At 39.2% G+C, this 22,905-nt stretch overlaps 1 pseudogene; it reads left to right on the top strand.

Annotated features, from left to right (window-relative positions):
- LOC130216848 (FERM domain-containing protein 4B-like) overlaps window positions 1–20,122 on the top strand; it is a 30,158-nt pseudogene extending 10,036 nt beyond the window's left edge.
- The last annotated feature ends 2,783 nt before the right edge of the window (window positions 20,123–22,905 follow it).

Below are 22,905 nucleotides of genomic sequence, written 5' to 3'. Positions count from 1 at the left end.
ATTTAATTAAAGGGACACTTCACTTATATTCGGAGATATGCTCATTTTACAGCTCCTCTAGAAGTAAACAGTTGAGTTTTACCATGCTTTGAGTCCATTCAGCTGATCTCCGGGTCTGGCGGGAGCAGATTTAGCTTAGCTTAGCATAGATCATTGAATCAGATTAGACCATTAGCATCTCGCTCGAAAGTTTCAAGTTCAAAAAATAGTTTTGATTGTTTTCTTATTTAAAGGTGCCATATTCTGCAGCGGTGTATATGTGAAATTGTTTTCTGATATCTTCACAGTATGTTTATGGCTTCGCTGAGTTCAAAACAGGTTTAAGAAATGAGAAATGCTGATTTATTACTCCATAAAATACCCCTATAATCATTAGGTTCATAATTGACCATATTTGGATCAGTCGTGGATATTAATAAGCTCTGATTTGACGTGCAGCTCTCTCAGACACACACACACACACACACACACACAGCATGATGTGCGCTGAACACGGCAATATAATAACATTGATTTAGACTCATCCAGACCCAGCGTACACACAGTCACACCATTCCTGAATATTGAAAAATGTTAATAATAGACGCTCTACGCCCACTGAGGTGTGTGTGTGTGTGTGTGTGAGCGGGAGTGTTTCATAATTATCACTGTTTTTCAGGTGTCTGCTTTTGAGTAATTAGTGCATCTTACAGATTTTATTTAAAGGGACACTTCACTTATATTAGGAAACATGCTCGTTTTACAGCTCCTCTAGAGGTCAACGAGTTTTACCATGTTTTGAATGCATTCAGCCGATCTCCAGGTCTAGCGGGAGCACTTTTAGCTTAGCTTAGCATAGATCATTGAATCAGATTAGACCATTAGCATCTCACTTGACCAAATTCTAAAGAGTTTTGCTAACTGTCCTATTTAAATCTTAAAGGTCTTTGCACAATGAAGTCTGAAATGTTCGTATATAAATCGTTTGCTCAAACGTTGCATATCAAGTCGCATTAATTAAGCATTTCACCAGCATGGACCACACTTTCAGCTAGACTTATTCTGGGGATGAAGGGGATGGTAAGAGAACAGTGGGATGAAGAGGAAGGGAAGTAAGAGGATAAACAGTGAACAGGTAAGTAGGTTGATCGGGCGTCCTCCGATGACGCCCAGAGGCTCAGAGTGGGGGTTTCGTCTCTGTAATATTTTGGTAGAGTGATTGGGCCCCCTCGATTCAACCTAGGAGTGAGGAGAGGGTTATAAGGATTGTGAATGGGAAGCGAGGAAATAGAGGGAGTGTTTGAGAGAACGAAAAGAACAGTGCTAGAGGGCTGGTCTGCCTTAGTATTTAGGGAGTAGGTGATTGGTTAAGGAGACAAAGTGAGGCGTGGTTCCGCTGCCGAACCTTTGATAACAAGTTAACTCCATATAATAAACCACAGAAAATTTGTATTATATTATATTAGTTTCTCTAACGCCATTTTGGATTTTGCTTTTCGCTCTTATGGTGGCCCTGAAGTGTCAAAACACCTTCTTAAAACGAAATGGATGTGAAAAATCAAACCCTATTCTAATTTTTTTACGATGGTTGAACGTTTTGGAGGCGGCGTGTCGACACGATTGAAACAATGTGAAATCGAATTTACTTTTAACTTGCGAAAAATACAGATGAAAATGTCAGATTCAGTGTGCAATAACCTTTACTCTGAAAAGAGAAAGCTGCTATTTTCCCGGCGGATATGTCCAGGAGAGTGAAAAAAGGAGATGTAATACCTGAAAAAGCCTCAATATTCTCTTTATATGCATTTAACAGGCAAAAATCACCACAGCCAGAAGTCTAGGAGACATCGCCATGGATCTGACGGAGAACGGAGCATCCAAGATGAACAAACTGAGCGCCGGAGTGAAGAACCAGCTCATCATGGCCAGCAACGGCAGTCTGGTTTCCACAGGTACACGATCACATCTTTCCCTCAGCATGGTTCAACATCTGCTCCTCAATGAAACTCTACACCTAATTAGGAAACTAATTTTCTAAGAAACTTGGAGTAAAACAGTTAACCGTTGTAGTCCATTCAGCCAGTCTCTGGGTTTGGCGGGGGAACACTTTTAGCTTAGCTTAGCATAGATCATTGAATCGGATTAGACCATTAGCAAGTTTTTGTCCTGACCATCTGCAACAGCAACACAAAATTTCTATTTTCTATTTTTGCGCCGTCGCAGCAGAATATCAACATAAACTACCATGACAAAGATCACCTCAGGTACTGATTATGTGCTTTATTCAGTGTTAAATGCGGCGAGTGTCATTTTAAATACAGTTTTACGTGACATGTATTGCCGTACTGAAGCAGCAGCAGATCTTAAATAACTAGCAGATACTTTGAAAATGAACGTCAGAACTGAGATTCAGTGCGAACCAATATCAGTCACTCAGTAGCCTATTAATAATGTTTAAGAGCGGTTAATGTGTATCCATTAGATTAGAACCCTTACCCTTTCAGTGCAGCGGCTGCTATTGAAATAATTCTGTCGCATGGCTTTTGGCGCAGACAGAAACATTGCTTGTCACTGGAGTCTTGTCGTGTGTAGTTTGGACACACTCTTTCTATTTTCCTCTATTGCGAATGCATTCTTTGTTTCGCAGGTTCGGCTGATTCAGAAATGAACGACGAGCAGAAAAAAGAGAAGCTTGCGGAGCTGAGAAAGAAGGAGCGAGACATTCAGGACATACTGAGCCAAAAACTGACCGAGCTGAAAGAAATATGCCTGCGGGAAGCCGTAAGAGAAAACCAATATCTGTGTACTGCTGTTTTGTACTCAAACTAAAGATGTTGTCTGATAAATAACATCAAATAGCCTGTACACTTGAATAGACATATAGGCAATTATTCTGTAAACAAGAATTTAATATTGAGTGTTTATTGTGGACAAATTATTTTCTTTTTTCTTTGCCAGAGAAAGTCCTGCAGATATTATAGTCTTATTATTAGTTTTGTCTGTCTTCAGGCTCTCATAACCATAACCAGATTAAATTAAATTAGTTTCAGATAAATAACAAACACATTAACAAATAACATGAATAGATTACTCTATTTAATTAGTTTATTACTACTAATTTAATTAGAAGTACAATAAAATAATTGGAATAAATTCACTTAGTTTCAGATAAATAACGAGCATGTTAACAAATAAAATAATTGGATTATTTGATTTATTTAATAAAGTATTAAAATAAAATAAGAGTGGCTCAGTGGTTAGCACTGTCACCTCACAGCAAGAAGGTCACTGGTTCGAGTCAGTTGGTGTTTCTGTGTGGAGTTTGCATGTTCTCCCCGTGTTGGCGTGGGTTTCCTCCGGGTGCTCCGGTTTCCCTCACAGTCCAAACACATGCGCTATACTAAATTGGCCTTAGTGTATGTGTGTGACTGAGTGTGTATGGGTGTTTCCCGGTGTTGGGTTGCACCTGGAAGGGCATCCACTGCGTAAAACATATGCTGGAATAGTTGGCGGTTCATTCCGCTGTGGCGACCCCTGATGAATAAAGGGACTAAACCAAAGAATAATGAATGAATAAATGAAAATAAACATCAGAAAAAAATTCAGAGGAGGGCGAATAATCTTGACTTTAACTGTATATATATATATAAACAAATATAAAGTATAATTTAGGTTTTTGATTTTGGTTTGAAATATGATCCACACACCATCTTTCATGTGACTTTCACTCATTTACAGTATGCTTGATCTGATCTGTTTTATTTATTTATTTTTATCACCAGGAGCTCACTGGCAAACTCCCGAAAGAGTATCCGCTTATTAAAGGAGAAACCCCTCCTCATGTGCGCAGGAGAGTCGGGACGGCCTTTAAACTGGACGACCTTTTCCCATATAATGAGGTGAGCCTGAAACACACAGCAACGCTTCCTGAACTGAGAAATACATCAGACCCTGAGGCTTTGGCTGAATTACTGAGACACTGCAGCTCATCTGACTGACGGACTGAATAAACAAATAAGAAATGAAGGAATAAACAAATCAATGAAGGAATAAATAAACGAGTGAAGGAATAAATTAATAAACAAAGGAATGAATAAATTAAATGAACGAACAAAAGAAAAGTAAAAACTAATGAATGAGCAAATGAATGAATAAACAAATAAACAGACGAATATATGAATAAATAAAGAAACAAACGAATGAACAAATTAATGACTAAAGAAAATGAATGAATGAATAAACAAACAAAAAACTAATGAACAACTGAGTGAATGGAAAACATTTTAAATAAACAAATAAATAAACAAACGAGTGAGCAAATAAATAAATGAACAAACAAAAGAAAAAACAAACAAATGAATGAATTAAAAAATTATAAATAAATAAACAAATGAACAAATGCATGAATAAATAAACAAATAGGGGCAACGCAGTGGTGCAGTAGGTAGTGCTGTGGCCTCACTGCAAGAAGGTCGCTGGTTCGACCCTCGGCTGGGTCAGTTGGTGTTTCTGTGTGGAGTTTGCATGTTCTCCCTGTGTTGGTGTGGGTTTCCTCCGGGTGCTCCGGTTTCCCCAACAGTCCAAACACATGCGCTATAGGTGAATTGGGTAGGCTAAATTGTCTGTAGTGTATGTGTGTGAATGTGTATGGATGTTTCCCAGAGATGGGTTGCAGCTGAAAGGGCATAAGTTGGCGGTTCATTCCGCTGTGGCGACCCCAAATTAATAAAGGGACTAAGCCGAAAAGAAAATTAATGACTGAATAAAGGATGAATGAATGAATAATTAAACAACTGAACAAATGAATAAAATAAACCAATAAACAAAGAAAAAATAAATAAATAACTAAACAAATGAATGAATAAATAAACAAATGAATGAATGAATAAATACATGAATAAACAAATAAACAAACAAATAAATAAGCAAATGAATGAACAGATAAAGGATGAATGAACGAATAAATGAACAAATTAATGTTTGAATGAAAACAAACAATAAACAAACGAATAAATAAACAAACAAACAAATGAATGAATAAACAAATAAATGAATGAAAAAATAAACAAACAAATGACTGAATAAATACATGAATAAACAAAAAAATAAACAAACAAATGAATGAATGAATAAATAAAAGAATGAATAAATAAACAAATGAATGACTGAATAAATACATGAATAAACAAATAAATAAATGAACAAATAAATAAATAAATAAACAAACAAATGAATGAATGAATAAACACATGAATAAACAAATAAATAAACAAACAAACTCTAGCATGTGTCCTTGCATTGGAGACCAGTCTTGCTAATATTTCTGTAGATTTCTGCTAATTTATTGGGTGGGAAAACAAACCCTGATCTGTTTGTAATGGTTTATGGCTTGAAAGACACCACAGTGAGAGTTATATCATGTGTCTTATGTCACAGTGTGATGAAGCCTATTACCATACACAGCAAAAAATGCTAATAATTCAGGAGGGCTAATAATTCTGAGTTCCGCTGTACATATTAACATGTTTGGACATGTTTATGAATAAAACACATATAAATGACTGACTGATTGGCATTTCTTCTTCTTCCTCCAGGACCCGTATCTCAGAAATCTGGAGAGCCGCTTTGCATTGCAGCAGAAAATCGTGGAGGCGGCCAAGAAGCTGGCGGCGGAGCCTGACATCTCCAAATTAGTGCGGAAAAAAAGACGGAGGAACTGTCTGGACGCCATGCAGAAACTGCAGGAGATCGAAGATGAAATGAACCAATACAGGCTGAAGAAGGGACAAAAACCCACGCAGAGAGCCTCTGTGATCATCGCCGGTGAGAGAGAATTCATCATATCTTTATCTGCAGGCTGTCTCTTAGTCGTATCATCAAGGCCGTGTCTGTATTTCCAACACCAAGAGAAATGTGCATGTAGTGTATTCTGATCAAAAGTTTGCTATAAAGTACCTGCTGTGTGTTCATGATGAATCGCAGAACATTTTTGCTGCTGTTGAGGTTAAATTTAAGGACAAATTTAGAAGCGTATGAGTTGGTTAAAGCATAGAGCAATGCCATTTTCAACAACTCTCAGCTTTGCGAATCTGCAAAAAAAAGTACTTTAACATACATTTGACTGCAGTTTCTGGGTGAAATGAACACTAGGGGGCAGTGTGGCGGCAACTACTTTTGTTGCTTTTCACACTACAGATATTTACAGGGGGATATTGTTGATGAATAAAGGATTATTTTCATCCAGCTGTTTGCACAACATTGAGTAAATAACCAGAAACACCTTCGGTCTATGATTTGTAGTTGAATATGTTTGTATCCCCAATCTGTCTCCTTTTGGACACTTTTCTGGCATGGTCAGTTTGTTCATAGCTCATTTTTCATTTCATTGCACAGTGTTTGTGCTGCAGAGCGCTCGGGTTCGAGTAAAACTGTGATTGCAGTGCACTGTTCTGTTACGTCTGCTTATGTAAACACTATAGGGTTTAGGTTAGGGCTTTGGTCAGTGGTTCGCTAGCTGATCTGTATGACTAGCGCCGCATTCTCCTGGACGTGTACAAGGATGTGTGTCTGAATCGTACAACTAAATGTACACTAAGGTACTTCAGATTAAAATGTAGACCGTGCCCTCTAGTGGATCTGTGATCTGAAATGTGCAATACAAACTACCCTAAGTAATGTATCTCACATTCGCAAAAATGTTAACAATGCTCTCCAGTGGATTTGTCATCTGAAACGTACAACAAAATGTACTGCAAGTAAAGGATTTCTGATTTGCAAAATGTATACAGTGCCCTCTTGGGGATTTGCTATCTTAAACGTACAAAAAACGTACCCTAAGTAACATACCTCACATTCAAAAATATGTAGACAGTGCCGTCTGGTGGAGTTTTCATCTGAAATGTACAATAAAAAGTACCCTAAGTAGTGTATGTTAGATTCATTAAATGTAGACAGCGCCCTCTAGTGGATTTGTCATCTGAAATGTACAATAAAAAGTACCCTAAGTAGTGTATGTTAGACTTATTAAATGTAGCCAGCGCCCTCTAGTGGATTTGTCATCTGAAATGTACATTAAAAGTACCCCAAGTAATGTATGTTAGACTCATTAAATGTAGACAGCACCCTCTAGTGGATTTGTCATCTGAAATGTGCAATACAAATTACCTAAGTAACGTATTTCATTTGCAAAAATGTAAACAGTGCCCTCTAGAGGATTTGTCATCTTAAATGTACAACATAATGTACCCTAAGTAAAGTATTTCTGATTTGCAAAATGTAGACAGTGCCCTCTTTGGAATTTGCCAATTTATACATACAAAAAACTACCCTAAGTGTCGTATTTCACATTCACAAAAAGTAGACACTGCCCTCTGGTGGATTTGTCATCTTAAACGTACAATAAAAAGTACCTTAAGTAACATATTTCAGACTCATTAAAATGTAAACAGTGCCCTCTAGTGGATTTGTCATCTGAAATGTACAACAAAACATTCACTAAGTAACGTATTCCACATTCACAAACATATAGACAGCGCCCTCTAGTGGATTTGTCATCTGAAATGTACAACAAAACATTTGCTAAGTAACGTATTCCACATTCACAAACATATAGACAGCGCCCTCTAGTGGATTTGTCATCTCAGTCTTACAACAAAACGCAATCTTAATAACAAATTTCAAATGAGCAAATATGTAAACAGCGCCCTCTAATGGATTTGCCATCTGAAATGTACAACAAAACGCACCGTGAGTAACGCATTTCAGACGTATAAAAAATACAGACAGCGCCCTCTAATGGGCATCTGAAACAATAAAAAAAAAATTCAAACCTTCATGCGATTCTTTCTCCTGTTAGGCACAAAAGAAGATATTCTGAAGAATGCTGAAAACCTGGTAACCATTGACTTTCATTGTATTTGTTTTCCTACTATGGAAGTCAATGGTTACAGATTTCCAACATTCTTCGAAATATCTTCTTTTGAAACTCAAAGGTTTGGAATCACCTGAAGGTGAGTAAATAATAAGTAAATTATATATTTAAAAAACTATGATGTTTTGTTTGTTTAATTGCATTTAGCTTGCTGTTAAGTGCAGTTTTACTCTGATATTGAATGTGGCTTATACTGTACAATATTTCATATATACATCAACACATTTTACATGTGGTTGTGGATTTAGTGTGTTACTTTTAAGTGCCTAAAGGGATGGTTCACCCAAAAATGACAATTACCTCACCATTACCTCTCCCTTATATGGTTATAAACCTTTATGAGTTTCTTTCTTCAGTTGAACACTAAAGAAGATATTTTGAAGAAAGCTGAAAGCTGGTAACCATTGACTCCTATAGTAGGAAAAACAAATACACTGGAAGTCAATGGGTGCCAACCTCCAGCATTCTTCAAAATATCTTCTTTTGTGTTCAACAGAAGAAACTCAAATAGCTTTTAACCAAGTGAAGTCTGGGTTAGATGATGCTACTCTTTCAGTTTTGAGTGAACTATCCCCTTAAGAAAAAGGGAAATGTTAAAAACAAAAAGGGGATGTTCTCCTGTGTTGGTGTGGGTTTCCTACAGGTGCTCCGGTTTCCCCCACAGCCTAAAGACCTGCACTATAGGGGAATTGATTAACTAAATAGTGTGAATGAGTGTGTATGGGTGTTTCCCAGTACTGGGTTGCAGCTGGAAGGGCATCCGCTGCATAAAACATATGTTGGAATAGTTGGTGGTTCATTCCACTGTGGTGATCTCTGAAATAGAATAAGACTAAGCTGAAGGAAAATGTCATCAACGAAAAGGGCTTAATAGATTTACTAACTATAAATGCAATTATTTTGATTAATCTTGTCATGCTGTTAAATCAGTTAAGCATTTGACTGACGTTGCTTTAACTTCTTGCTCATGTTTTGTGGTTTTCCTCCATAGATGAACTGGCTCAGTCCGAGTGCAGCTCTCTGTGCGATAGTCTTCCTCTCGATGACGGTAATGATATCAATTATCAAACCACTATCAGCTCTCTGTGCGATGTAATTAAGATTTATTACAACACATTACCTCACTTCCAGTGCTTCTCCATCAGCAGTGTTCCCCGCTGAAGGCACTGAGACGTGCTCATTAACACAGTCATAACAGATCATTGATCATGCAAAAGCAACCATTTAAAGGGACAGTTCACCCAAAAAACGAAAATTCTGTCATCCTTTATTTTTTAAACATTTCTGACTTTTTTTATCCTATTACTACTTTATCCTATTACTACTTGTGTTTATTACTAAACACAAATTATTAAGAATGACTGAATGACATAGCATTTGTTTTTAGTAAATATTGAAGTCAATGGTTACCGGTTTTCAGCATTTTTAAAAATATCTTCTTTTCTGTTTCTAACCGAAGAAAGAAAGGCATAGATGTTTGAAAACACTTGAAGAGAGAGTGATTAGCGAGTAAAAATACATTTTTGCATGAACTGTCCCTTGTTTTGGTGACTGTCGCTTTAAATTCAAATGAGATCGTGCTCTTTTTAATAAACGCAGGTTGAAACAGGACTATCAGGACTAGTGTTATCTGTGCTGACATTATCTTCAGCAGCTCAAACACTCTAATGGCTAATGGACAGACGGCTGCTTCTCACTCAGGGCTGCTGTTTATGCTAATAAGGGAGAGATGGGCACTAGTGGGCGGGGCTTTCCCCCTATGATGACACGTACAAAGGGAGAATGTCAATCAAAGTGTTTCTGCATCAAGTCTGATTAGAACAAACACACTTCATTACTGTTCACCATTAGAGACTGCTGGAGACACACACACTGCTGACACACAACTGGGGTTAAACCCCTTGCATAATAGGTGCCCTTTAACTTGTATTTGTAAACCAAATGCAGCAGAGTCAGTCACTAACTGTAATCTGTGTGTTCAGATGATGAAGGTCAGAGGCCGCGTTCTCGGTCAGTGCAGTGTTCGCCATGTCTCAGTCCTCCTCTGTCCTCATCTGGGCTGGATTTCGACCCCGAGAGACGATCTTCATCCAGCGACACACACCACGACAGAGCTCTGAACAGGTGCGAATACTCACAGTAATACCTGCACTTACTGTATCAACAACACAAATGTCAAGAACGAGCGCTGGGGACCCATTTATAAACGTGGCGTATGCACTAAACAGGGGCGGAAATGTGCATACACCATGTGTATAAATCCAAAACATCTATATCCACTTCCTACACAAGTTCATTCATTTTCCTTTGGCTTAGTCCCTTTATTCATCAGGGGTCGCCACAGCGGAATGAACCGCCAACTTATCCTGCATATGTTTTACACAGCGGATGGCCTTCCAGCCGCAACCCAACACTGGGAAACACCCATACATTTATCTTATTCAATTCCCCTATAGCACATGTGTTTGGACTGTGAGGGGAAACCGGAGCACCCGGAGGAAACCCACCCCAACACAGAAATGCCAACTGACCCAGCTGGGGCTCAAACCAGTGACCTTTTTGCTGTGAGGCGACAGTGCTAACCACTGAGCCACCCTACCACCATTATTCAGATTATTTTGAAGTATTTATCAGACCTGGTAGCACTTGCGTAACATTTAATTTATCCAAAAAGAATGATTGTATTCAGATATTATTATTATTATTATTATTGCTCTAGTATATTTTTGGCATGGTTCATCTCAAGGGCCTATCCCAGTCAATAAACTCAAACTCAAATTAATGTAAAATATAAGGCATAATTGTCCTCATACACAAAACATTCTCGCTCCTTTGTCTTTTGATTTTGGTCTGAAATGTTATATCAACTCTCATTGTTTGAGCTCTTGGTTTAGTAACCACTGGACATTTCTCTTTCAGATTAGATCATGAGGTCCAAGGGCCTGGACATTATTATACCCCTCGAGAGGTTTTCTCTGCCCAGAGCAGTCCCTGCAAAACTTTATCCAGAATGCCGAAGGACCCTCGCAGTTTACCACAAACCCCAGTCCTGCCCCGTAATGCCTATAGCAGCAGCCAACTTCGGTAAGTTCAGTAAGATCCCGCTAACAGCCACTCAGAAACCATCTGCAAATTCAGCACAACCACTTACTGCACCCTAGAATTGTGGTGCAGTTCTACAGTTTCTTCATGTCCAAGTCTGGTCCTGGAGAATCACAGTTGTGCAGAGTTTTGAGAAATACCTTGAGAAACGTGAGAGAATCTCACCCACCTAGCGTTCTAGCACCTTAACAAGGTTTTTTAAATGTCTTTGATTATGGTTGGAGCAAAACTCTGCAGGACTGTGGCTCCTCAAGGTTAAGGCCAACTTAAGGCGAAGTTATACTTATTGATCGAGTGGACAGAGTAGGTCCGCGGTCGCACAGTCGCATAACCCGTGATTGGTGATTTGGAGGGGTAAGAGCTGTGGGAGCAGTGCGAAGCAGGTGGGACGAGTCTTTAACAAGTGTTGAGTCCTGTAGGATACTTATTGTTATTCTTATTATATACTCCAGTAGTAACAAACCTGTATTTTGTGTTTATTTTATGATTAAAGTTGTTCAAAGTTGTCAACTCTTTCTTCCTGGAATTAGTGTAAGTTTAAGCTACCTCTACTGTAGCATTGCATGCATTTTCAGCATGAACCAGCACACTGGTGAATGAACTTGACACAGTGGAACACAGAAACCCCACTGCCTGCTAGCGTTTCAGAACTGTTATTGTCAGAGCAATTACAGAATGCAAAAGTTTAAAGGCTCACAACAGCTTGTAATAACATTCGTAATTACACTGGTGACCTCCTTTACACCTTAACCCACCCTTAAACCTACCCATACCACCAAATTTGCCCTTAACCTGACCTTTATCCACCTCAAGAGCACCATAAGTGTTCTGCAATACATTAGGAACACTGTACATTGTATTTATTTGTGTATGCCAAGTAATCAAAGAAAAAGTGAAGCAAAAAATAAATATAAATTGGGACCCAAATAGCTTATTCAGTCTCCTTTAAGAACGGTAAATATTTTCCCCACCTTTTCTGATAAACTTCCAATTCATCAAGTAGTCTGTATGTCAGTCTTTCATATGCTGCCACTTTCCCTAATTCCGTTACCCAATCTTGAAAAGATGGTGAAACTGCTGACCGCCTTCCCTTTATAATGATTTGTCTCCAAATCATGACACTTCTTTGGATCTACTCCATCATTTTCACATCAGCCCTTAATTATAGCGGGTCACCCATTGTGTTTTTTGTGTAAGACTGTCAATGCAAGTAGTGAAGGTCAAGAATGCTAAATCCTAAAGATCAGCCTTCCTGCGAAGTTTAGCTTCAACTTTGATTCAGCACACACAAACCATCTCAATAAGATCTTCAGGAGCCCTTGATGAATACAGACCAGTGTGTTGGAGTGAGGCTGAATTGGTATATTACCGGGGACAGGACTAGGCACCTCTTATTTTGGTTAGTCAGTGCACTCTCTTTCGCCAAACAAACAAGACATATTTTTTTCTGAGGTTTCCAGCATTGCATCGACAGTTTGGAGCCCCAGTCACAGTTCTGCAGAGTTTTGAGAAAAATTCCTGAAGCTCTCTAGCACCTTTACTAGCTTGTATAAGTGTATTTGATTAGGGTTGGAGCAAAACTCGACTGTGACTCTTCAGAACCAAATTTACACTTCACAATCTAGGCTGCAAGTAGATTAGGTCAAGAGTGCTTAATCCTATTCCTTTTAGATCTGCCTTCCTGCAAACTTTAGCTCCAATCTTGATTTAACAAACCCAAACTAGCTCATTAAGATCACCAGGAGGATGAGTGGTCACCACAGGTTTAAGTTAGTCAGTGAACTCTTAAACAAACAAGGCATTTTTGTCTATCCTGTAGGTCGGAAGGTCACGTCCGAGGTTTTCAGCATCGCAGGGACAGTTTGGAGCCTCAGTCACAGTTCTACAGAGTTTTGAGAAAGATACCTGTAATTCTCTAGCACCTTTACTAGCTTGTTCAAGTGTATTTGATTAGGGTTGGAGCAAAACTCCGCAAGACTGCGACTCTTCGGAACCAGATTTACCCTTCCCTATCTAGACTGCAAGTAGATTAGGTCAAGAGTGCTTAATCCTATTCCTTTAAGAACTGCATTCCTGCAAACTTTAGCTCTAATCTTGATTTAACAAACCCAAACTAGCTCATTAAGATCACCAGGAGGATGAGTGGTCACCACAGGTTTAAGTTAGTCAGTGAACTCTTAAACAAACAAGGCATTTTTATTTCTCCTGTAGGTCGGAAGGTCACGTCCGAGGTTTTCAGCATCGCAGGGACAGTTTGGAGCCCCAGACACAGTTCTACAGAGTTTTGAGAAAGATACCTGTAATTCTCTAGCCCCTTTACTAGCTTGTTCAAGTGTATTTGATTAGGGTTGGAGCAAAACTCTGCAATGCTGCGACTCCTCGGAACCAAATTTACCCTTCCCGATCTAGACTGCAAGTAGATTAGGTCAAGAGTGCTTAATCTTATTCTTTTGAGATCTGCCTTCCTGCAAACTTTAGCTCCAATCTTGATTTAACAAACCCAAACTAGCTCATTAAGATCACCAGGAGGATGAGTGGTCACCACTCATTTAGCTTAGTCAGTGCACTCTCTTTCACCCAAATAAACAAGACATATTTATTTCTCCTGTAGGTCGGAAGGTCACATCCGAGGTTTCCGGCATCGCAGCGGCAGTTTGGAGTCTCAGTCACAACTTTTCCATTCTCACTGTGCAAACAAGTCCGTCTTCCCGCTGTCTCCCTCCCGCCACAGCAACAGCACTGAGGTGTTGGACGACTGCTCCTCCTATACCAGCATGTCCAGCATGGACTTCTGCCTCCCCTGCTCGGCCACTCCTCCTTACCGCACCCTGGACTCACACTCCCACGACTACCGGCTCCACCGCAAAGTGGAGATCTATGGCAATACAGGCAGCATGCCTAACCTGGTCCCTCAAAACTCCAGTTGCTACCAGCAGAACCACTACGGACCAACTGCTTACTACGTCGCTGGGTATCCTGGCTTCGATTATGAGCCTTGTTCTAATGGAGCTTATGTTTACGAGAGCGAACTGGAGGGTCACTATAACATCAATCCCACTTACCCTTCACATGGCTACCAGGGCCGTGGTCGCAACAGGCATTATGGAACAGAGGGCTCAGATAATTTGTCACAGAATCCATACGCCACCGTGAGGCCCCCTAGAGGAAGGCAGGGACCCTTGAATGAGGTGCTGACGAAGAACATGTACAGGGCTTTGGTGGCAGAGCATTTGAAGGGATGGTACAACCGCAGCGCTGGGCACAAGGACCCGGGCACCTATCAGCTGGTGTACACCTACAAGTATGACCGCGGTTCCCAGCACAGCTTGGGCTACCAGACGCTGCCCGCACCCTTCAGCCACTCCAGTCGAACCAACTCCTTCTCCTCAGGTGAGTACACTTCTTAATATCAAACATACATACTGTAGACTAGCGCAGGGTGCCCATCCACTGGGTTGAAGGTCATGAAAGAGTTTCTACTGGACTGCAAGAACACAAAACTACTCTATTCTTAGACGATAATTACTCTAAACTAGTCTAGTTTTGTAGTATTAGTATTAGATTTTCACCTTGTTTTAGCCAAGATGTCTGTGTTTAGATGTGTATTAGACATCTATTAGACTGATTGTTCATCGAAGCCTCTTTTTCTTGAGCTGTGTGTCATTTGAGCTAGCCGTCCAACTACAGAACTGTCAACAAATAATCTGCTAAAGACTTAAACTTGTAACGGTACAGCAGGGATACTCTGTAGCGGAGAGTTTTTAGAAAAGCGTTTGCATTTCTGCAGTGCAAAGACACTTCGGTGGACACACAGCCTAAAGTTATTCTTTTGCTATCAGAAAGTTGGAAGCGTCTTTCATTTCATTTTCTGGCACTCTTAATTCCATTTTCAATCCTATAACGCGTGCTGCTTTCAATCCCATAATGCACTGCATGGCTGTTTATGCTCAACTTCCTTATAAAGGAACTGAAAATGCTTGCTGGGATTGTAACCGTATACCAAAGCTCTACTGACCAAACTCAGCACAATATCATTGCATTCTTCTGATGTAACTGAACATTGTTTAACACATCACACCTCTGTTTCTCACTAGTGTCGTCGACTGCCAGCGGAGGAGGAAACTGGCAGAATCATTTAGCCGTGGGTCTGGCTGATGGAGAACTGCCGGACGGTCCCTTGAGCGCTGGGGCTTATAGTCCTGCATACAGCCGCAGTCCAACACACAGCAGGTGAGAAGAAGCCTGGAGACACACGTGTGCGAGGCTGGCTATGCATCAGCTCTACAAAATGTTCATTAAGGGTTTAGATGTACAGCTGAAGTCAGAATTAATGTGAAGTTTTTAAATATTTCACAAATAATGTTTAACAGAGCAAGGATTTTTTGTGTTTCCTATAATATTTATTATTATTATTATTATTTCCTATAGTTTTTCTAATGTTGGGGTCATTTTAGAAAATGTCACCAAATCTCAAGATAAAAAACAAACATTCGTTTCGTTTTTCTGTTGTTAAAATGCCGGCCGGGTGATTTTTGGCCTGTAAGTCAACAGAAGGGTTAATGTTTGTGTTTTCTTACAGCCGGTTTCCATCAGAAGGAGCGGCGTCTCACACTTCAGAGCCGCTGGAGGTGTTTGGAGCTGTGGCCAGCTGCTCCGACACAGAAAACTGAAGAGCACACTGGACAGGTCAAGTATTGCTCATTAATATCACCTTATAGAGACCAGCCTTATAAACCTTGAGGCATACATATAAACACATAATGACTGACATTTATGATCTCTGACCACAGCTTCTGTTATGTTCTACATAAATACTTACATGATGTAACTACAGAAGAGTCCAGCTTTTTTTCTTGAGCGAGATGCTAATGGTCTAATTCGATTCAATGATCTGTGCTAAGCTAAACTAGGCTAATAGTACAGTATGCCCACCAGAAGCAGAGAACAGTTGAATGGATTCAGAAATGATAAAACTCAACTGTTTGACTCTGTAAAATTAACCTATTTCCAAATAAAACTTGCGGCGTTTTTTAAATTTTAAAACAAAATGCTAAAGGTCTAATTGAGTTTGATCTATGCTAAGCTCAGCTAAAAGTGCTCCCGCCAGACCCGGAGATTGGTTGATTGGATTCGGAAATAATAAGACACAGCTGATTTACTCTGTAAAATGAGCTTATCTTCAAAAAATAAAACATTAGTGTTTCTTATATTTTAGAGCAAAATGCCGATGGTCTAATCCGATTCAATGATTTATGCTAAGCTAAAAGTGCTCCAGCCAGACCCAGAGACTGGTTGAATGGATTCAGAAATAATAAAACAACACTGTTTAACTCTGTAAAATGAACTTATTTCCAAAAGGAATATGCTATGTTTTTTACATTTTTGAGCAAAATGTTAATGGTCTAATCTGATTCAATGATTTATGTTAGGCTAAGCTAAGCTAAAAGTGATCCCACCAGCACTGGAGATTGGTTGAATGGATTCAGAAGTAATAAAGCTCAGCTGTTCAACTCAGTAAAATGAGCTCATTTTCAAAAAATAAAACATGCAGTGTATTGCATACAGTGTGTTCTTATGTTTTTGATCAAAAGGCAAATGGTCTAATCTGATTCAATGATCTATGCTAAGCTAAAGGTGCTCCCGCCAGACCCAGAGATCAGCTGAATGGTTTCAAACAGGGTCAAACTCAACAGTTTAAATCTGTAAAATGAGCTTATTTTCCAAAAAAAATGCAGTGTTTCTTAAAATTTGCAACAATATGCTAATGGTCTAATTGAATACCATGATCTATGCTAAGCTAAAAGTGCTCTCACCAGACCCGGAGATTGGTTTAATGGATTCAGAAATAATAAAACTCTGATTAACTCTGTAAAATGAGCATATTTTCAAAAAACATGCAGTGTTTCTTACATTTTTGAGCAAAAGGCTAATGGTCTAATTCGAGTCAATGATTTATGCTAAGCTAAGCTAAAGGTGCTCCTGCCGGACCCAGAGATCAGTTGAATAGATTCAGAAATAATCAAACTCAACTGTTTAAATGAGCCCATTTCCAAAAATATATATATTTTTTAAAGTTTTGAATGAAATGCTGATGGTCTAATCTGATTCAATGATCTATGCTAAGCTAAGCCAAAAGTGCTCCCGCCAGACCCTGATTTTGGTTGAATGGATTCAGAAATAATCAAACTCAACTGTTTAAATGAGCCCATTTCCAAAAATATATATATTTTTTTACAGTTTTGAGTGAAATGCTAATGGTCTAATCTGATTCAATGATCTATGCTAAGCTAAGCCAAAAGTGCTCCCGCCAGACCCTGATTTTGGTTGAATGGATTCAGAAATAATCAAACTCAACTGTTTAACTCTGTAAACATGTTTTATCTGTTATGTTTCTTTAAATTTGAAATGAACTGCTGCCCTGCTGGGTTTTAGCTGGTCAACCAGCCTGGTTTTAGAGGGGTTTTGGCCATTTCCAGGCTGGTTTCCAGCCATTTCGAGCCTGGTCTTAGCCGGTCAGGCTGGAAAATGACCAGCTAAAACCAGCCTGACCAGCCTGGCTTAAGCTGGACATAGCTGGTTTTAGCTGGTCATCTTCCAGCCTAAGACCAGGCTGGAAACCAGCCTGGAAATGGCCAAAATCCCTCTAAAACCAGCCTGGTCTACCAGCTAAGACCAGCCAAGGCTGGTTTAAGCTGTTTTTTTCAGTAGAGTGTGCTCTTAAGAGTTTTGTTCAAAGTTCACCAACGTATTAAGAAGTGTGTTCTACATTGACAAAAGCTGTAGTTTGATTCTAACTAGCTAACTCATTTATATCTTGGTCTAATTTACAGTGCAATCACAGAGCACACGCTGAAACAGCAGCTAATCGACTGCAGTGTTTGCCGACTTCTGGAGGACTAAAAGACAGAAAGCAGAAAAGAAGCACCTTAAGGACAGATGTGGAGGACATGGACATAACTCAGAGATGTCTTTCAGTTCCAGAGAAACAGTGACCACAAATACAAGTGGATTACCGACCTCAAAAAACTGTCTGCATCACTATTATTGTGCCGAAAACGGACAAAATGAAAGCAAGCAAACGAGACGCGCGCACATAAACTGAATGTCATTTCATAGTTTCCGAATGTCAAGGAAACTAGCCATTTTTTACATCATTAATAGGGAACATGCAAAACACAGAATAATGTAAATATTATTATGACTGTTGTTTTTAAATAGCTTTTTTAATTTATTGAGAGCTGTAGAAGTGCGTCATTTGCACTCGGATCAGAACAGGCGAGCTATCTGCTGTACATATCCTGCACAAACTCTGTTAGAATAGCACTTGACTGAAGTAAACTGCCAATACCTGAAGATCCAGACTTAATCATTCTGCTTTAAGAGAGTAAAAATAGAGGTCGGCCTGATATTTTGAGCCTGTTTTTGCTGTAATAATGTTGTCAGTGATACTAAAGCAATGTTTCAGCTCAGCACAAGGGAAGATTGAGGTTGGCATCTGAAACGTGCTGTTGATTAACACACAGATTAATTCAGAAAATTAGCATATATGATATAATATAATAAGAGGTCGCACGGTGGCTCAGTGGTGTCACACTGTGGACTCACAGCAGGAAGGTCACTTGTTCGAGTCCTGGCTGGACCAGCTGGCATTTCTGTGTGGAGTTTGCATGCTCTCACGTGTTGACAGAATGCCTAAACTTGCCGCGTGTGAGGAGAAAATGAAAAAGCACATGAGGAAAAATCAGATGCTCTACACATAATCTTTAAAATGATGACATATTAAAAAATTAGCAAATACATAACTGAGATTTGTGATACAATCACACTGAAGCAATTACTAAGCGAAGTTGATTTATAAACTAATTTGGAGAGGATCACGTGCTTATGATTGCTAGCGGCTGGATCTGCATTATCCAATTCTCAATGCACCAATCAGACGACTCCTAAGCTACTACAAATACCCTGGGTTACGTACCACCGCTATCTTCGTTTTGAAGAATGCCCCCATCCACCCCTACTCCTCCTTCTTCCTAGATGGGTGACACGGTGGCCCAGTGCTTAGCACTGTTGCCTCACAGCAAGAATGTCTCTGGTTCTAGGCTTTACCAAACCAGCAGACATTTCTGTGTGGAGTTTGCATTTTCTCCCCGTGCTCACGTGGGTTTCCCCCGGGTTCCCTGGTTTCCTCCCACCGTCCAAAAAACATGCAACATAAGTTAATTGACTAATCCAAACCGGCACCATAGACATGCTCCTAGTAAATGGTTATCTCTCAAGAGCATTCACTGGCTGTTCATTGGTTATTACAGCGGGGGAGTTCTCCAGATCTACCTGAGCTCAAACTCCCCTCTCGCCTTGCAACGGGAGGGAGCCCCGTGCACATTCACACCCACGTGACGGAACTCGTCATGAAGAACGAGAAAAAATTAAACATGTTAGACTTTCTGCGATGGTGTCGTGAGCCGTCGCAGGCATGGTATCGGTTTGCATTAACTATGCCACATTACACGAGAAGAAACTATTGAATCTTGAGTCACGACACCCACTTGCCGTTTACGAATCCCTGCAACACCCTACATCAAGGAAATCCTGCTGAAATTATGACACACTCGTGTGATTGACTGAGGCTTAACGCAGCCTTATTGTACAGTGTAGATTGTTATCCTACTAGTTTCATTTTTCAAACTGTAATATAATTGATCATAACTTTAACGTTTAATTTAACGTCGTCTCGTATACAGATTCTTTTATTTCTCAGACAGATGATTTTAAATGTCAACACTCTAACTTGTGTTGAGCTTGGAACATTGCTTTAAGCCTCATCAACAAGATGCCCATGTGCCATGATGGAAACCCCAGATCTCTGAAGGTGTGGGTCTGATCATGTACAGATTGTATTTTCCTGCTTTGTCTGTGTTTGTGGCTTAGAAGCATGTGATGTAAAAGCACACGTTTTAGAAAGATGTTTGGTGTTTTTTAAAGTGTATCTGGTTTGAATGTGACCAACACACACCGCTGACTGGAAACCATCAGCTGTTCATTCCTGGAATAAGTGAACTCTTCTTTACCAGAAGGATGTGAATAAAAAAAACAAGGTGTGTATTCAGTGTATATTATTATTACTGTATTGCTTAATATGTCACCTCAATATACTCACAGTACAGATCTGGTCTAGCTTTAAACCCTCCCATGAGGAAACATAACAATTTTACATATTGTCAAAAAGTGGCTATTATTAGTACGAATTAATATGAATTCGTTTGTATGAATATGTATGATTTTAAAAGGAGGCGTGGCCCTAAACTCAACCTCTAAACACGACCCTCATTGAGGGATGAGCAAAATGTACAAACGAGATGGTACAAATTTATACGAATTAACCACTAAATCAAAAAGTTACGAAATGGCTTGAGGTTGTGTTGGTCGTAATGAACTGAACAGAAGAAATGGAGATACTATAAATCAAAGAAGGTGGAGCTTCAGAGCCACACCCATCGGTTACATCATCACCATGAACCAATGGTAGTTTAGAGGTGTGTTAACCAGCTTTTCTGTGGGGTTTATGTTGAAGATTTGTCTCCAAAAAAATTCACTCGTTTGTTCATCCACCTTTTTCCGAAAGCTCATGATGCTCTGCAAGAATTAAATTGGGTCCAATGAGGTGATATTATTCTCCTCACAGTTCATTCATCAAATATTAAAATGCAACTTGTCATCAGAATTAATAAATGAATTCCAGAGGACCGTGAATGACTCAAAAAACTTGAAACAACACATACTACAATTAAATACAATTGTACTGTAGGAATACAACAAGAAAATTAGCTGAAGGAACAAAACATACAGATATACTTCTGATGCAGTATGTGTGTTAAATTGCCAACCGTTATAGTATAGTTACAAATCAAAATAAAGCACAATGCCAAGCATACCTTTCATTCAGTTCTCAGCAGTGTTGCCAAGCCATGTGAACAGCCTCCATAGTAACAGTGTATGGGGTTTTCGCCAAATAAAAACTTAAACAGCAGGCCTGTAGCCATGGGGGGGGGAGTCCAGAATTTGTCCAGAATTTGTCCCATACTTGATCTCATTTCTGCTATTTTGACTGCTATGTCATAATAATTTGCGAAAATAACTATCGAAGAAGGCTTTGAGACCAAGCAGAATCCTCTTTTGGCTGTTGCTTCAGCGTGACTGAGGAAAGTTGAATGTGCTGGCCAGTTTGTGTCTTGTGTTTGCCTAATAAATGACAATAGGCTAGTTTTTAATTTAAAACTTAAACAGCATCCATTTTTCTAATGATATATGATGTGATAAATGTTTTTGAATGTTAAATGTCTTCTAAATCTTTAGGAAATGTTTTTGGTACATCAAAAAATGTGGTTGATGACCATCTGACAAGCTAATCCAGCAAAAATAGTGCTTCAAAAGTTTTTAAGCCTCAAAATTAAATAGAAAATGAGGCTAATAACTGCAAAAGGGTCCATATTTTAAGAAAAAAGAACCACCCATTCACCAGGCTGGCTTACGGGCCTGAACGGTATATTTAATTGAACCTTTATAGCTAATACAAAAAAGGTTTTAAATGAATAGTGATGCAAAATATATTCAAACAACAACTAAACATAGCATCACCACAAGCTGGAGGATTGAGTTCATCGGATGTCAATCTGATAGTTTGAATGTTTACTGAATGTTTAGCATTACCAACATACAGTCATTCAAAATGAGAGAGAGAGAAACTGTATAATGCATTTCGTGATGTAAAATATTCATTTTTACTTACAAGAATGGCATATTTTGAGTTTAGGGCTGGTTCTGGCCATTCGGAGCGACCTTTGTTGTGAAAACCTGGCAACCCTGATCAGCGGTATACGTGGGCAGCGCGACCGCGAGCACAATATGCATAAAGAAGATAGTTTTTTGGGTGAACTAACCCTTTTAAAGCAGCTCACGATCAGCAAGAATCATCTTAAATCAGCAACCAAGTGTCAAAACCTACCTTTCCAGAATATGTTGTTTTCTTCAACAGGTGAACAGGCGAACGTTGTGTTGTTGTGATGCTGTTTGTGTTTATATGCTTTATATTGTGTTGTACTCCCTCCAGGACAGGGAGGAAAACTGAATGAGAAATGACAGCCAGGTGTGTTTCTCCGTGAACACAATCCAACAGCCAGTTTCAACTTCATTGTTTGAGCAAGACTAACACGCTAACAAGAACTCGCTTGCTAGTTTATGTTGCCATGCGGGTAAAGCCTAGAAGGGATACAGCTGCGGAAACTCCCATCAATCTAGCATAATTTGTGTGACACTGTACAACAATAATTAATATTTTACATTACTGTGAGGCGTAGACGTTAATAAAATACAATAATAATGGGTAATTTAATAAATAATAGGAATAATTGTATAATTACAGGTTTCACATTACGGTGAGGGTTGGGTTTAGAGATAGAGTAGGGTAGACTAATACAATACAATTTAATGGGTAATTTAATAAATAACATGAATAATACTCGGTATAATTACTGTTCTTACATTACTGTGAGTGTTGGGTTTGGGTGGACGTTAATAAATTATAATTAATGGATAATTTAATATATAAAATAAATAATTCTCGTTAACTTCCGGCCGCAGCTGTATTTCTTCTAGCAACATCCGCGAATTCGTTTGCTGAATGACGGGTAACATAATTCTCTCAAGTCTTTCTGGATTCAACAGTCCTGCCTCAACAAGAATCTTTCCCATGTTAGCTCTTAAACACTTGCCCTGTGTTGTGGTACAAGGCCCAGTTTATGAGGTGAACGCATTCCTGAGATTTAATCGAGTAATAAAACTAATCAACAGCCGCACCACAAACATCTCTGACATGCAGCGCTATTAAAATGAATGAG

The sequence above is a fragment of the Danio aesculapii genome, chromosome 23, assembly GCF_903798145.1.
Source record: "Danio aesculapii chromosome 23, fDanAes4.1, whole genome shotgun sequence".
Classification (NCBI taxonomy): Eukaryota; Metazoa; Chordata; class Actinopteri; order Cypriniformes; family Danionidae; genus Danio; species Danio aesculapii.
The sequence above is the reverse complement of the archived record's forward strand: the minus strand, read 5'-3'. Positions and strand labels throughout refer to the sequence as shown.